Source organism: Arachis ipaensis, chromosome B4 (genome assembly GCF_059453495.1).
Source record: "Arachis ipaensis isolate K30076 ecotype BB chromosome B4, ASM5945349v1, whole genome shotgun sequence".
NCBI classification, from domain to species: domain Eukaryota; kingdom Viridiplantae; phylum Streptophyta; class Magnoliopsida; order Fabales; family Fabaceae; genus Arachis; species Arachis ipaensis.
The window spans coordinates 73,362,830-73,380,471 of NC_142439.1; the positions used below are offsets into that span (position 1 = coordinate 73,362,830).

Genomic DNA, 17,642 nt, shown 5'->3' on the forward strand with positions numbered 1-17,642 from the left:
GCTATTTGGTGTTAAAAGTGACTGAGTTTGCCACTTAATGGACTTATATAAGGTTGGGCTTGGGCCCAACTTGAGCTCGGTCCAACCCGTTAGCGTTTTTAGTCCGTTTGGCCTAACTTCGGGTCAAACCTTTAAAATTAATGCCCGGTTTTCGACTTCTAATATTTTTCCAAAGTTTTCGACTGTTTTCACTTTTTCTCGCACAGTATCGGGCAGACTTGAACCGGTTCAACTGCTGGTTCATATTTTTTTTGGTTTTTCGCAAAAAATATATTTTCTGACTCCGAAAGACCTACTGAGTCCAAAAATTATATTTAAATTCCCAAATTCTCATCCTAACTTTTTGGAATCTAATTTGGCATTTAAAAGATTTTATTTGTGAAAAAATCTGGTTCTTACATTTTGTATGATATTAATTAATAATTAGATGGTTTAAGATTTATTTTAGAATTTTAAAATCGAAATTTTGAATTTTAATTAATTTGATTTTTGGATGTGAATTTAGATTCTAATATTTTAATAGTTAAAATATATTAAATCTGAAATAGAAATTTAAAATTTAAATTTTAAATTTTAGTTTTATTTAGTTTGTATTTTAGATGTGTATTTAATTTTTAAAGACACTAAATTTATTTCTTTAATTATCGAATTTGTCTCAAATACATCGCTATGAGATGCATCTAAATACAATAAGAGAGGCAATGTAGAAGAAGACATGATAGATTTCTAAAGATATGGTATTGACTTAAGTTGTCCTTGTAACATTTTCACCACTTTTGACATTGATGGTCTTTTTAATGGATCTATTTGAATATACCATAAGCCCACCAATAAAATCTTTTTTATTATAATTTTTTCTTCTTCTTCAAAAGTCAAACTCGTGAAACGAATAAAATCTTCATCTAGATCCTTATAAAACCAATCAGGAAAGTAGGATTCATTACCATGAGATCCTCTAATATCATAATTATCTTTTTCCCCCAATCATTTCAAGAATTAACATTTCATAACTATACACATCTGATTGGGAAGAAATTCCTCCATACGTTTGACTAAATATTTCTCGTGCAATATAACCTAGAGTCCCTCTTATGCTAAATATTGACCCACTATTTTCATTATTTTTATATATTTTAGCTAATCCAAAATCTGTAATTTTTGGACAAAATTTTTCATCAAGAAGCACATTTTGAGGTTTGATATCAAGATGCAAAATTCTTGTATTTCATCTTTCATGTAAGTAGTCTAATCATTGAGCAATGCTAATTACAATATGATATAATTCATTCCAATCTAAAATAGAAAAGAGAGAAATGAGAGAGGAACGTCCCTGTTTATATTTATATCTATCGAAAGAGCCATTGCACATGAATTCATAAATAAGAGCTTGTTTATTCATTTCGTAACAAAATCCCAAAAGTGAAACAATGTTCACATGAGATGTTCTACTGATAATAACAACCTCATTTACGAATTCTTCCACACTTCTTTTTTACTCCTTAAATATCTTCACTGCCACTTGATGACCATCATTTAAATTTGCTTTATATTACCATATTCTCCTTGTCCCAATTTCTCACCAAATGAGTTTGTTATCTGTTTTACCTCTACATAAATATATCTTACTGGTACTGTAGTACTATAACTTCTTATCAACATATCAACTTGCCGATCAATAAAAAAATTTTTTTTTATAATAAATGTCTCTTATAATAATAAACAATCACAACAAAGATTATTACAATAACATCAACACCAGCAATTAATATACCTGCATATATACATTGAAATGAAGAATAATTACAAAATAGAAATTTAGATATATCAAAAAACGTCACTTTTCTTCTACCATTATATGCATTCTAAACTATTAAGTGTATAGTAAAAATTAGTTGGTATATGTCTATTAAAATATAGAAAAAGAGAGTCTAAAGTAATGTTATAGTGTATGAATGATATATAAGATCTTAAATTTCATATAAAATTGATATGTCATCTATTGTAACAACATAGAAAAATATCTATTTTAAAATTATATTTATACTATCATAAAAAATAGTATTTATATAATCAATCTAATGTTAATCTCATAATTTCACACACTAAACTATCTAACTCTAAATAAAAAATATAGTATAAAATATTAATTCATATCAATGGTCTAAATTCTAATATTGCATATCCTATTTAAAAAATAAATTTTATTTTATAAAAATCTATTTATTTATCTATCTATCTATTAATTTATTATAATGTATAGAAAAATCAAGTAATAACACAATAATCTCTTGACATACTAGATAACTTTTAATATTATCATATAAATATTTTGGTAAAATTGTCATTTTATAGTTTTTCTATCATCATATCACTTTTTATTCTTCTTATGTAGTACTTAATTTTTAAATTTTTGTCATTTATATATCATATTTTTTTTAACAATATACATTTTTGATATTATTTAGTTATAATAATAATATTAAAAATTATATTCATCTTTGCATATATGCCTCATTTTTGTATTACATTATTTAAATTTGTTAAACATATTTATTAAGTAATCAGTAACGAAGTCAAAAAATTTTAGTTGTGGAGACAAAATTATATTAAAATAAATTTTGTTAGACATTAATATTTATATTTATACTTTTATCTATCTATATTTATACTACATATAATGGGGATATGAAAATTTAAAAAAGTTGATCACAACTTTCTATTCTAAAATACCCTCCATTATATATAATTTATAAACAATATCTTTTGTTTTTTCTATTTCCAAAACTTGAAGTTAATTAAATTATAAATAATTTGTCATTTCAACTAATTTCATTGTTATTACTTTTACACACATTTAATAAATAAAAGTATAAATCAATGGACATATATGCAAATTTATAATTTGAAAATAGAATTATATATAAAATATATGAAAATTAAATTTATGTTCTTAAATAATTATTTTGTTATTTATTGCAAATTCTAACAATTAATTATTTCCTACTCAATTAAAAAGTCCATTTACATTGTTAAATATTTAAGATATAAGAAACTTATTAACAACATACAGTTGTTACAAATAAAATTATTTAAAAGTAAAAATAAAATATTAATTAATAGATAAATAATATCATTTTTTATCTCTTTTTATTTTTTATAACAAAAAGAAAGTATTAATAATTTCACTTATGGTTAAAAATTAATCTTTAGTTTGATAGTTAATTTTGGCTAATTTCAAAAAATATATTATTATTATTTATTAATTTTTTATTAAGTCAAATTATTTATTTATTTTTAAATGAATACTAAATTAAACTTGCAAGATGAAAGAAAATGGAAACAAATAAAGACAACCTAATAATTTATAACTGATTATGGACACAAAAATAATATAACAAAGGGACAGTGATATATTTATTATATATAATTATATATATTTTTTTTAAACTCTTCGGAGGCAAGTGCTCCCTCACTCTTTAACTTTGATCTGTGAATTCTTTTAAATATTAAAATATATAATGTTCTTGTAGTTTTATTTAAATTTAATATTAAGTTTTAAATTTTTTTATTGAATAATTTTTTATATACAAAAATTAAATTTTTTAGTTAATTAGGAAGTTAGAAGTCCTAAGTATTAATGTATGAGTGTATGAGAGTATAACACTTGTAATCAGAATATCACAATCAATATGTAGAGTTCTATATCAGTTTTTATTTCTTTTCTCTATCATCATCAATTTGTCAATGGTGAGTTATTTGGTGGCAAAAGATTGCATTCCAAATTTGCCGAAATGCTTCAACACTCAATGGAATATGGACAAGTATTATGATGTGGGTCCAACAAAGGTAGAAAGATTTTAAATAGATGAATGGAATTAGTTGTTTCTTGGAGATTGGAGTTTGTGCCACTGACATTAGGTCAATAGGACATCTGAATGACTAATAGCTTATAATAAAATATGTGGCACTAGCATTAGTGCATTACTGAAATGCTTTAATTTTTTAACTAGGTTAATTTAAAATACTATTTAAGTATCATCTTATTAAATAATTAAATGTATATTATTTTATATATTTTTAGAAAATAGGTAACAAATTAACTAATTTTACTAATCTACCAAAAAATATTATATATTATTTTTATACAATGATAATAAAATTTTATTATCTCCTAATAATATTATTTTAGTTAATTATGACATGCCACTTGAGAAACTTAATTAAGATTTAATCCTAATTATAAAATTATAAAACTATTATTATTTATTTTGTATTAACAACTGAAAAAACTATAAAGTAATTACTTTAGAGTTAAAAACACCAATGTATGGGTATTTAACAATTAAATATTTCTAAATGTATCATGTAATTTTGTAGAAAGTAAAAATATAAAATGAATATATATTATATTCAAAAGTTAAAATAATAATTTTAGTGAATGTTTTTTTATAAGCCAACAAATACTGTATATGGAAAAATGAAATTTATATTTGTTTGGTAATGTAAATTTGCATACTAGTTAAACAAAATTTTAAAATATTTTATTTTTAAGCACCATATTTAACAAAAAAATATATATAGCAATGTTAGAACCCAAGTATCACACCATCCATGATAACTACATGCATTTTTAGTTTTATAATAGGACAAATTTTATTTTCCAATATTTTACGTAGGTCAACTTACTCCGTTAATAGAACTGAGGTTTTCGGCAAATTCGGCACACAATCTTTTGGCATCGAAGAACTCACCTCAAAATAATTGTTGTGTAATTTATTTTAATGTTACATTCTGTTATTATAAGCTCATTATTCACACACTGCTTTCTTAAATTACTACTTTTGCATGTAATCTCTTATATGTATAAATTTATAAGTTTAACATCTTAATTTTGTTTTGTTTTTTATTTTTATAAATTTAATATTACTCAATATAGAGATAATAATGAGCGTACCTAAAATAAAAGTAGAAGATAGCGAGATTTTGAATGAGTGAGACTGTTGAAGAAAAACATTACTTGTGGTAATGACGATGATTTTTGTTGAGAATGGTAAAAGGTTTTCTGATAGATTGTTATTGGACGCATACAGAAACTTGAGTTTTTTCATTAGCTTGTCAAGCTCTCTGGTGTGGACCCATTCAATTTATTCTCACCAAGATACGATTCACACATATCCGTTAAATTCTTGAATGAAGGAGATATTGACCCCGTCAAATTCAAATTTGTTAAATTTACGGTTCTGATGTTGCCCTTGTCATCATAAGTGATGAAATCCCAAGCTTGACAGGGATTGTTTCCTCGCCACGATTGCACCAACAGAAATGGGTAATGAAATTCCTGAACAACTTAAAATAAAGTAGTGACTCTGTGATCACAAGGCCCAGTATGGTCTAAACAAAATGTATTAGAAGCAAGATTTACTTTTGGACTCCAAACTTTACTAAATGAAGGAAGAGGACCCTGCAACCAGTTGTTTTCTAATGGAACTTGATAGATTTCATTGAACATTCCTAGAAAAGGTAAAACTACACCTGTTAACCTATTATTTGCAAGAGATAGATATTTCAAGTGTTTTTAATTGGATAGGTCTCGAATAGAATCCTTGAAAGAGTTTCCCTCAAGACTCACTTCAAACAATTGTGGCATAGATGAAAGAAATTGAATTGTACCTGACAACTTATTATCCTTGGGGTGGTTGAAATTCAATCTAATTAGCTTGGTTAGTTTTGAAAAAAACTTAGGCAACATTCCCATGAGATTTTTTTTAGAGAGATAAAAAGTTTGCAATACAGAAAAAGAATCAAAGATATCCGGCAAGGAGCCCATGAGGTTTATAGTCTTGAGTATGATGATGGTAAAGTGTGAGTTGGTATTCATGTTGGTGGGAAAAGTCTAGGGTGAGAGGTTGGTATTGTTACTCAAGCCAAGGAGCTCTAAATTTTCTAAACCCCGAAAGCAATCGTGAGGAATGGAGGTAAAGTTGTTCTGGAATAAATATAGATATTGGAGGTAGGAGACGCTCGTAAAGGAAGGCAAAGTATCACTGAGAAAGTTGTTTCCAAGATCGAGAAAGTGTAGATTGACAAGAGATTCATTAATATATAAAGGGATTGTTCCGTTGAGCTGCCTTGAATTGAACTGGATCTTTTCTAGATACTGAGAATTAGTGGCTGAAAATTAACCGCAAACAGTGGCGTATCCAAAAATTTTATAAGAGGAGGATCAAATTAAATACAAAATAAATTAAATATAATATAACAAAAACTCAACAAAATATTAGTATATAGGTCAAAATTAATAATTATATTATATAAAAATCAACATTCAACTACATACTTTAGGATTTTGGTATTTTTAAATTTGTTCTGCAATGTTCATATAACTAAAATGATCAATTTACCATTTGAAATAAATTTTGAAGCATTCTCTTTTTCAACATATACAATCATATAATCTGCTAAAAATTCGTTTTTCATCTTGTTTTAATAATTTTTATTGTTTAAAAAGTTTATTTAGTTGTTACTGTTGTCATAAAAAGAGTCAAAATAATTCTTTTTATAGTTATTGATTTTTTACATTAATTCAAACCTATATTTTTCAATAACTTTTCAATTATTTATATATTTATAAACTTTTATTATTTTTTAAACTTATTTTTTAATTGCTACTAATATATTATAATACACATTATAATTAGTACATATTAAGTTACTAACATGTAAATTTTTTTAATATGTAATATACTAAAATATATTTAATTTATAATTAATATATGTATATATATTAATTATATAATAATAATAAACTAATAATACTATTTTTTTAAAAAAAAAATGGGGGACCATGGCCACCTTAGACCTCCCTTAAATCCGCCTCTCTGACAGCAAACCACACCAACTCATTTGCACATAATAGTATTGTTGTCGAACCAATTAAAGGGAAGATTGTGTATAGCTTTTCTAAACTTCAACAAGTACGTAGCTTCTTTATGACTAATCTCATTATCATTACTATTAGATAATACATGTGCACACATAATAAAAAAAAAAAGAATGTTGCAATATTTTTTAGATGAGCCATCTATGCCATAGTTTTGAGATGAACTATCTGTGCTTTTTTTTTTCTCTCGCATAATGAAAGATGAAGAATGTTGCTTTCCTTTTATTTTCGTTTAGCTTTCCATAATAGAAAAAACATGCCCTTCCAATGCTAATAATTTGTTTTGCTTAAAGTAAACTATCATACAAATTCTTGTCCTTTTCATTATCCTTACATTTTCAAGGACATTTACAAGTATGAATACTCAGTAAAATTATAGAGCTAGTACTTACGAGTCCCAAAATTTACAAGCATAATGAAAATGAAGAAAACGGAGGTATCAACTTTCCTACTTTAGTTCTTTTGGCAGCTTATTCCTTAGAATAATAACTACTACTATTTAGAATTTTACAGGTCCAAATGATGTATAATCTCTTCACCGCTTTTTTGAATGGTAGTGGTGTTGATTGGCAATTTGGCACCATACATATAACATGATTGAATCCTCACCTCTTCACACTTGAACCTATACATTCAATTTTTCACAAACAAACTACATCAATTCATTGACTACTTCTGAAAACTAACTGACGTGACGGAAATTGGCGAGTCAAGAATTGTTATAAGATATGCGTTAGTATAGTTCTTAACCAACCAGAAATTCGCTTATCAATTTAGAAGGGTGTCACAAAAATTAAAATTAATATACTGGGAGAATGAATCCCAAGTCGTCTCCCAACGAGTAGCAGAAGGGTGTGCTATTTTATTAATCAGATATTTCAAAATGGTTTGAATTGAATAACAGAAAATTAAATTAGAGAATTTATGTAAATTAAATAAAAGCCTTGACTGGGAGTAGATTAGCTGGAAGCCCTATTCTTGTCGGAGTACTCTCAAGATTAATTGACAATTGAAGGTTGTCCTGTTTAGTTATCCCTTACTAGGTAAGGGAAAGTCAAACAAGTTGGAATGCTACTTCTATTTACAAGTTCCAACCCACTCAATTAAGAGGGATTGGTGTCAGTGACTAGAGGGCAATCCAACAATAAACCCAATTACAATTTTTCTTTTTGAGCATTCCAACTCAAGGGTTCCTTTCAATCAACTCCCCATCAAGTTAGGGGACTACTCGCTCATTGTGAATGTAGAATTCATAACATAGGAAAGGGAATTAAAGAAAGACATGATAAATAAAAATCAAAGAAATCAATTAAAAATAAAAGTAATTCTTGTATTAATAAATTCTAAAAATAATTCAATAGTAAAATTGAGTAAATTAAAGGACATGGAAGAGTAAGAGCTAAGTAAAGAAAACGAACTAGAATGACGAAGTCTTGATGAGGAAATAACTCTTCTCAATATCCCAATGCAAAGAGCAATAGAAATAAAATCCTAAGAACTATGAATGTGTACAGAGAAAAGCTAGAGGAGGAGTAAAACTAGATCTAAAAACTAAAAATTGTGTAGAATGAATATTTTTCTCGGTCTCTGCATGTTCTCTGGCTCTAGTCTACTTTTTTGGGCCGAAATTGGGTCAAAACAGGGCCTAAAATCACCCCCAGCAAATTCTACAGATTATGCAGATCGCGCACATCACGCGATCGCGTCATTCATGCGGCCGCGTCATTCGGCGTTTTGCCCTGCCACGCGAGCGCGTCGTCCACGCCTCCGCGTCACTTGTGCTATTCCAATCCGCGCGGTCGCGTGAGCCATGCGGCTGCGTCACTTCTCGCTGGTCATCTCCTCAATTTTTTGTGTTCCTTCCATTTTTGCAAGCTTCCTTTCCAATCTCCAACTCATTCATACCCTATAAAGCCTGAAACACTTAACACACAGATCACGGCATCGAATGGAATAAAGGAGAATTAAAATACATAATTAAAAGTCTCTAAGAAGCAAGTTTTCAATCATGTAATAATTTTAGGAAGGAAATATAAATGCATGCTAATCATATGAATAAGTGGGTAAAGATCATGATAAAACCACACAATTAAACACATTATAAACCATAAAATAGTGGTTTATCAACCTTCCCACACTTAAACATTAGCATGTCCTCATGCTTAGTTGAAGGAGATAAAATAAATGAGTAGGAACATGTAAAACTCATGCAATGCAATGCAACCTATATATGTGAATGCAACTATATGATTCTTGTCCACTTGATCAATAGTAAATAAGCTCTTCAAAACAATTACAAATCAAATTCCACTAATTCAGTTCTTATACAGTAAAAACAGATAAAAATGCAAGAAGGTAGCTCATGAAAGCAGGGAACATAGAATTTTAAGCATTGAACCCTCACTGATGATGTATGTACACTCTAATCTCTCTAGTGTATAGGGCAATCACTCTATCCTTCTCTAATCATGCTCTCTAATTTTTGTTCTTCTCCTAACCAATCAACAACATTTAATATACCAATACAAATATCATGAGGTCTTTTCAAGGTTGTAATGGGGCCAAGGTAATGGTAAGGATACATATGTGGCTAAGTAAGCTTATAAACTGAATCTTTAATTAACCCAAGCTTTAACATAACCTATATATATTCTTTATAACTTTAGAATTCATACCTAGCTACCCAGAATTTCCCTTTCACATTCCATACTCGTGTATCAACTTTTTATTTTAATTTTATCATACAAGCATTGATCTTTGAATTCTTAACTTAGCATTGGGGTAATTTTGTCTCCTTATTTATTTATTGAATATTTTTGGTTTTTTTTTAACATAAACATAAAATAAACATAGCTTATCAATGCACATAGATTTTCAATTCTTATAGTTTCACATGAGTAGGTATCCAAATTCCCATTATATTATCATGACACATTTCCTTATTATCTTTTGTTCCCACAATTTTCCATACTTAATTAGCACACACAATTCTATCTTAAGCTAACCAAAGTTTCAATTTGGGATATATAATTGTTTTTTTCTGCTTAAGGCTAGTAATGTGGTAAAATATAGAACAAATGGGATTTAAGGCTCAAAGTGGCTAACAAAGGTAATTGAAAGGGTAGGTTTAATTTGGATAAGTGAGCTAAACAATTAATGGCCTCAAAAATATGCAAACATATAAATATTATAAACATTGGACATATAAGATGGAAGAAAATATAGATTACAATCATAGAGAAGTAAACACACAAGAGTAAAATAATTATGGTCAAATAATGTAACCATGCATAAAGGCTCAAATCTCACAGGTTGTGTGTTCTTTTAGCTCAAAAATCATGTTCCAAATACAACTTTAAGCAAATTTAACATAAGAGTTTTAATTAAAGTTAGTGAAATTTTGTTCCGAAAATAGGGTCAGAGGAAAACTTATTGTCTTTTCAATCAAGTAGAACATGCATGCAACTAACCTATTACTATGCAATTTATCATATTCTACAAAAGAAAAACTAACTAAATATCCTAATTTATTGGTGTTTAGGGAAGAAAAATTATCTCCAGAAGTCAGGTACTGACCGACCTCCCCACACTTAAGGCTTTGCATCGTCCTCGGTGCCATCTGTCAGGAACAAAGGTGGGCTGGTAGCAGTATCTCCACAGTCGGGACCATCATGGCTTCTTGTGCTGGTAAAGGAAGTGGAGTCCGGGGTGTCTGAGTCTTTGAATTTTCCCATAATCAGCTCCTTGAGGTATGTGAATCCGCGCTTGTTACGGCGCTCTCTCATCTTAGCTTTGTGTTCCTACCGATCCAACCTTTCGAATATCTGATGGAGCAGTTGGTCTGTTGTAGGTGCTTGTGGTGTTGAAGAAGGAATATCTTCAACCGATTCAGTAGGATGGCTTGTGGCGGCTGGTGGAGGTTTGATGTATTTTCCGTTAGGGACATACTGATCATCCCGTGGGAGCATGGCTTTGGTGTCCCCAGCTATGTAGGAAATTCTGGTTGCTGAGACAAGATCTGAGACCAAGGCGGGAAAAGGTAAGTTGTCCGCAATTTGTACGTGTCCCATGGCATTCCGGATGTGTCTTGGTAGGTTCAGAGGTTGGTCTGTAAGGATGCACCATAGTAGAACGGCCATGTCCGCAGTGAAGGAGGACTCGTGAGTGCTCGGAAAGACGTAAAGGGACATGATCTGTGCCCATACGCGAGCCTCCAAGGTAAGTACTGAAGCCGATATTCCCTTAGGGCGGGTACGATGGTATCCGTAGATCCAACGGCTGCCAGGTAGTGCGATAACTTTGAGAATGGCGTCCCAGTCAAATTAGTACATCTGGCGCTTGAGTATGGCTTCTTGAAAGGTGTCCAATCCTTCTGGAACAGGGGGAAGACCTAGAGCTTTTTGAATGGCCTCTTCTGTAATGGGGACTTGCTTTTGACGGACAAAGACAGATTGCAGGGTTGGCAGGTAGAAGTTGGAGTAGAACTCGACTACCCAAGAAAGATTGACTTGCCTCGGCTGTTTCTGTAGGAAATTCCATTGTCTTTGTGCAATTTGCGGCTCAACAAAGATAGCAATATGGTTTGGGAGGAGAAGAAGGTATTCGTTGTTGTAACTCCTTGCTGCCAGGATGGGAAACATCTGCTCACAGTAGCGATTAGGAAATCGCGCAGTGTCCTTTGCTGGGAAGGCTTTTTCTTTATCATCAACCTTTATAATCCTCTTAGTTCTTTTTGTTGAGGGTTTAACCGCAGTTGAAGAGGGCTCTGCCACTAATGCTCTTTTTGTTCCTCTTCTTGCTGGTGGTTTGGGAGTAGCTTTCTCTTTTCCTTTCTTGGTGGCCATCCTGAAAAGGGAAAAAAAGAAAGTAACATAAATTCAAAGAGATAGAGCAAGGAAGAGGGTTGTATAAGTGATAAATAATGCACGGTAAAGAGGATGTTGTTAACACATGGTCATGACTACATGCAAAAAGTTCATCAATGGAAATATAGCAAGTGTATTGGAGGATAATTAAATGCAAGGGGTTTATTGGCATGCAGGCAAAGGCATGAGTAGCATAGATCAAGCATTTAATTAGTTGAATGTGTTATCACTCGTAACAAACTAGCCATCACGTTTGTATTGACAATTAAATTCAATTAATACAATAGTAAAGGGAATTTGTAAAAAGCAAGCATTGAATAGTAGAATAGAATAATGTAGAAAAATGCATGATGCCATATAGGCTTTTTCACAAACACATAGCATGCATGGTAAATAAGGTATAGAAAGTATTAAAGTGAACATGCAAGCAACTCTTTAAAAAAAGTAATATATAATTGTCAAACAATTTTACAATAATCCACAAGCATATAATGAGAAATAATGACTCAAATAAATTTCCAACACCAAGTAAAAAGGAAAAAGAAAGAAAAAGAAAATATGGATAATGAAAGTAAAAAGAAAAGAAAAGAAAGTAACATATAAAAATAAGAAGAATAATAGAAAAAGTAAGGGGGGAAGAAGAAAAGAAAACCTTGTTAATGGGGGTGAGAGAGAGAGAGGGTAGAAAGTGAGAAAGAAGGAAGAAGGAAGAAGGAAGAAATAAGGAGGGAAAAGAGAAAATAGGATTTGGGGAAAAGAAAGATAAGATAATTGGCAAATTAGGGAAGCTGTGTGGCGCAAGCGACGCAGTTGCGTGGGGCACGCGGTCACACGACTTGCACTTATACTAATTGACGCGGTCGCGTCGGTCACGCGGTCGCGTCGGTCACGCGGTCGCGTGACCCGTTTTATGCTACTGGCGCGAGGGCAGCCTCGCACTTGCACAACTCTCTGTTCATACTCTTATTGCACCAAATGTTGGGTGACGCGATCGCGTGGGGCATGCGATCGCGTGAGAGGCCATTAGAAGGATATGACGCGGACGCGTGAGCCATGCGTCCGCATGGAAAGAATTGTGCGTTCAGCGCCAATCCAACACCACTCTAGCACAACTTTCGGTCGTGCACCCTTTTCACGTCGAATTCCAGGGTACGCGGCCGCGTGAGTGACGCGGTCGCGTGGGAGGCCAATGTTCCCACCCGACGCGGACGCATCAGCGATGCGGTCGCGTGGGGAAATTTGTGCCACGGGCACGCCTCTAGCCACGCTCTCGCATGACTCTCTGATCTTTTTATTATTTTCTCCAATCACCTGCGACGCGGACGCGTCAATGATGCGGTCGCATCGTGAAATTTTTTTTTTTTAAATAAAAGTATGTAAATGCAGATGCACGAAATGTACTAATAAAGAGAAGAGTTATGGAATAGGAAAACAAAGAATAAAAAAAAGAACGATCATACCATGGTGGGTTGTCTCCCACCTAGCACTTTGCTTTAACGTCCGTAAGTTGGACGCTCCACTAGCTCAGTCTTTGGCTATGTGGGGATCTTCCAAGAGGAAGATCTCGAGCTCCTTGTTTTTCTTCATCCTCTCTCCATGGTACAACTTTAAACGTTGTCCATTAACTTTGATAAGTTCAGAGCTTGAAGGATGACTTAGGTGAAAAACTTCGTACGGTTCGGCCTTCTCTACTCTGTATGGACCTTCCCATCTTGATCTCAACTTGCCTGACATGAGTCTCAGTCGAGATTTGTAAAGGAAGACTAAATCCCCAGGTTGGAACTCTTTTCTCTTGATGTGCTGATCATGTACAGCCTTCATCTTCTCCTTGTATAGTCTTGAGTTCTCATAAGCTTCTAGGTGAAGGCTTTCCAGTTCTTGCAGTTGCAACTTCCTTTCAGCTCCAGCTTTCTCAATTCCCATGTTGCACTCCTTTACTGCCCAAAAGGCTTTGTGCTCTACTTCAACAGGGAGATGACAAGCTTTTCCCTAAACTAAGCGGAAAGGACTCATCCCAATGGGTATTTTGTATGCTGTTCTGTATGCCCAGAGTGCATCTTGTAGCCTGATGCTCCAGTCTCTTCTATGAGGTTTGACTATCTTCTGTAAGATACGCTTTATCTCTCTGTTTGACACCTCGGCTTGCCCATTAGTCTGAGGATGGTAGGCTGTTGCAACCTTATGAATTATCCCATGCTTCTTCATTAATCTTGTTAGTCTCCTGTTACAAAAATGGGTGCCTTGATCACTCACGATTGCTCGTGGTGATCCAAAGCGACAAATAATGTGGTTTCTCACAAAGGAAACAACAGTGTTAGCATCATCAGTGCGGGTAGGAATTGCTTCCACCCATTTGGAAACGTAATCCACAGCTAACAATATATAAAAATAACCATTAGAATTTGGAAATGGACCCATGAAGTCAATGCCCCAAACATCAAAAATTTCACAGAAAAGCATAATTTGTTGAGGCATCTCATCCCTCTTGGATATATTACCAAATTTTTGGCATGGAAAACAAGATCTACAAAATTCAGCAGCATCTCTAAAAAGAGTAGGCCACCAGAATTCACAGTCTAAGATTTTTCTAGCTGTTCTTTGAGGGCCAACATGTCCTCCCCTCTCAGATGAGTGACAGGCCTCTAAGATGGACTGCAATTCTGATTGAGGCACACACTGTCTAATTACCTGGTCAGCGCCACATCTCCTTAAATATGGGTCATCCCATATATAATATTTAGACTCGCTTTTCAGCTTGTCTCTTTGATTCTTAGAAAAGTTTGGAAGAAAAGTGCGGCTAACTAGATAATTAGCTACAGGTGCATACCAAGGGACTACCTCAGATACTGCTTGCAGGTTATCAAATGGGAAATTATTAGCTATAGGAGTGGGGTCATCTGTAATGTGCTCAAGGCGACTCAAGTGGTTTGCCACTAAATTTTGGTTACCACTCCTATCCTTAATTTCCAAATCAAATTCTTGTAATAGCAGTATCCAACGTATAAGCTTTGGTTTGGACTCCTTTTTAGCTAATAGATACTTTAGAGCTGCATGGTCTGAGTACACTACTACCTTCATACCAAGTAAATAGGCTCGAAATTTATCCAGAGCAAAAACAATAGCAAGAAGTTGTTTCTCAGTAGTAGTGTAATTGAACTGAGCGGCATCTAAAGTTTTAGACGCATAAGCAATAACAAAGGGGTCCTTACCTACACGCTGAGCCAGTGCTGCTCCTACTGCATGGTTGGAGGCATCGCACATTATTTCAAATGGCTGGCTCTAGTATGGTCCTTTCACAATTGGAGCTTGAGTCAGGGCGGTCTTCAGCTTATCAAACGCTTGTTTGCAATCCTCACTGAACTCGAACTCAATATCCTTCTGCAGTAGTCTGGATAAGGGTAGTGCTACCTTACTGAAGTCCTTAATGAATCTCCTGTAAAAACCTGCATGGCCAAGGAACGAACGGACTTTCCTCACAGAGGAGGGGTAAGGTAAACTAGAAATAACATCCACCTTTGCTAGATCTACAGAAATGCCAATATTAGACACAACATGTCCTAGTACAATACCTTTTTTTTTACCATAAAGTGATATTTTTTAAAATTTAATACAAGGTTTGTACTGACACATCTATCTAATACTCTAGATAATCCATCTAAGCAAAGGCTAAAGGAATCGCCATATACACTAAAATCATCCATAAAAACTTCCATACAGTCCTCAATAAGATCAGAGAAAAGACTCATCATGCACCTTTGGAAGGTAGCTGGTGCATTGCACAAGCCAAAGGACATTTTCTTATAAGCATAAGTCCTAAAAGGACATGTAAAAGTGGTCTTTTCCTGATCCTCAGGAGCTATATGAATCTAGAAATAACCTGTGTAACCATCTAAAAAACAATAATGTGATTTACCTGATAGGCGATCCAGTATTTGATCAATGAATGGAAGAGGATAGTGATCCTTATGAGTGGCTTGGTTGAGGCGTCTGTAGTCAATGCAGACCCTCCAGGCGTTCTGAACTCTAGTTGCCATGAGATCTTGATGAGCGGAAAATTTATACGCTTTTTGGCATTGTTTTTACATAGTTTTCAGTATGATTTAGTTAGTTTTTAGTATATTTTTATTAGTTTTTAATTAAAAATCACATTTCTGGACTTTACTATGAGTCTGTGTGTTTTTCTGTGATTTCAGGTATTTTCTGGCTAAAATTGAGGGACCTGAGCAAAAATCAGATTCAGAGGTTGAAGAAGGACTGCAGATGCTGTTGGATTCTGATCTCCCTGCACTCAAAGTAGATTTTCTGGAGCTACAGAATGCCAAATGGCGCTCTTCTAATTGCATTGGAAAGTAGACATCCAGGGCTTTCCAACAATATATAATAGTTCATACTTTGCCCGAGTTTAGATGACACAAACTGGCGTTGAACGCTAGTTCCATGTTATAGTCTGGCGTTCAGCGCCAGAAACAAGTTGCAAAGTAGAGTTCAATGCCAAAAACACGTTACAAACTGGCGTTCAACTCCAAGAATGACCTCTCCATGTGTAAACTTCAAGCTCAGCCCAAGCACACACCAAGTGGGCCCCGGAAGTGGATTTCTGCATCATTTACTCATTTTTGTAAACCCTAGTAACTAGTTTAGTATAAATAGGACTTTATGCTATCTTTGTAAGGGATCTTTGATTAGTTTTATGCTATCTTAGACTTTCATGGGGGCTGGCCATTCGGCCATGCCTGGACCATTATCACTTATGTATTTTCAAACGGTAGAGTTTCTACACACCATAGATTAAGGTGTGGAGCTCTGCTGTTCCTCATGAATTAATACAAAGTACTACTGTTTTTCTATTCAATTCAAGCTTATTCCTATTCTAAGATATCCATTCACAGCCAAGAACATGATGAATGTGATGATTATGTGACGCTCATCATCATTCTCACTTATGAACGCGTGCCTGACAAACACTTCCGTTCTACATGCAAACAAGCTAGAATGAATATCTCTTAGATATCTAATACAGAGGACCGAGTCTGAGATATTAGAATCTTCGTGGTATAAGTTAGAACCCATGGATGGCCATTCTTGAGATCCGGAATGTCTAAACCTTGTCTGTGGTATTCCGAGTAGGATCTGGAAAGGGATGGCTGTGACGAACTTCAAACTCGCGAGTACTGGGCGTAGTGACCAACGCAAAAGGAGGGTGAATCCTATTCCAGTATGATCGAAAACCTCCAGATGATTAGCCATGTAGTGATAGCGCATCGGACCATTTTCACAGAAAGGATGGGAAGTAGCCATTGACAACGGTGATGCCTTACATACAGCTTGCCATAGAAAAGAGTATGAAGGATTGGATGAAGACAGCAGGAAAGCAGAGGTTCAGAGGGACGAAAGCATCTCTATACGCTTATCTGAAATTCTCACCAATGAATTACATAAGTACCACTATCCTATTTTATATTTTATTTATTTTCATCCACTATAATTTCTTAAAACAATTTAATCCGCCTGACTGAGATTTACAAGATGACCATAGCTTGCTTCATACCAACAATCTCCGTGGGATTCGACCCTTACTCACGTAAGGTATTACTTGGACGACCCAGTGCACTTGCTGGTTAGTTGTACGAAGTTGTGAAACAGAATTAAGAACATGAACGTACGTATTTAGTTTTTAGCGCCGTTACCAAGGAAGGAACGATCACGATTTCGCACACCAAGTTTTTGGCGCCGTTGCCGGGGATTGTTCGAGTTTGGACAACTGACGGTTCATCTTGTTGCTCAGATTAGGTAATTTTCTTTTTGTTTTATTTTCAAAAAAAAATTCTTTCAAAAAA

At 33.4% G+C, this 17,642-nt stretch overlaps 2 pseudogenes; both read right to left on the minus strand.

The window, feature by feature from the left end:
* Window positions 1–726: 726 nt before the first annotated feature.
* LOC110271510 (PR5-like receptor kinase pseudogene) lies at window positions 727–1,777 on the minus strand (annotated as a pseudogene).
* An 8,753-nt stretch (window positions 1,778–10,530) lies between these two features.
* Window positions 10,531–11,130, minus strand: LOC148567920 (uncharacterized; annotated as a pseudogene).
* Window positions 11,131–17,642: the final 6,512 nt, after the last annotated feature.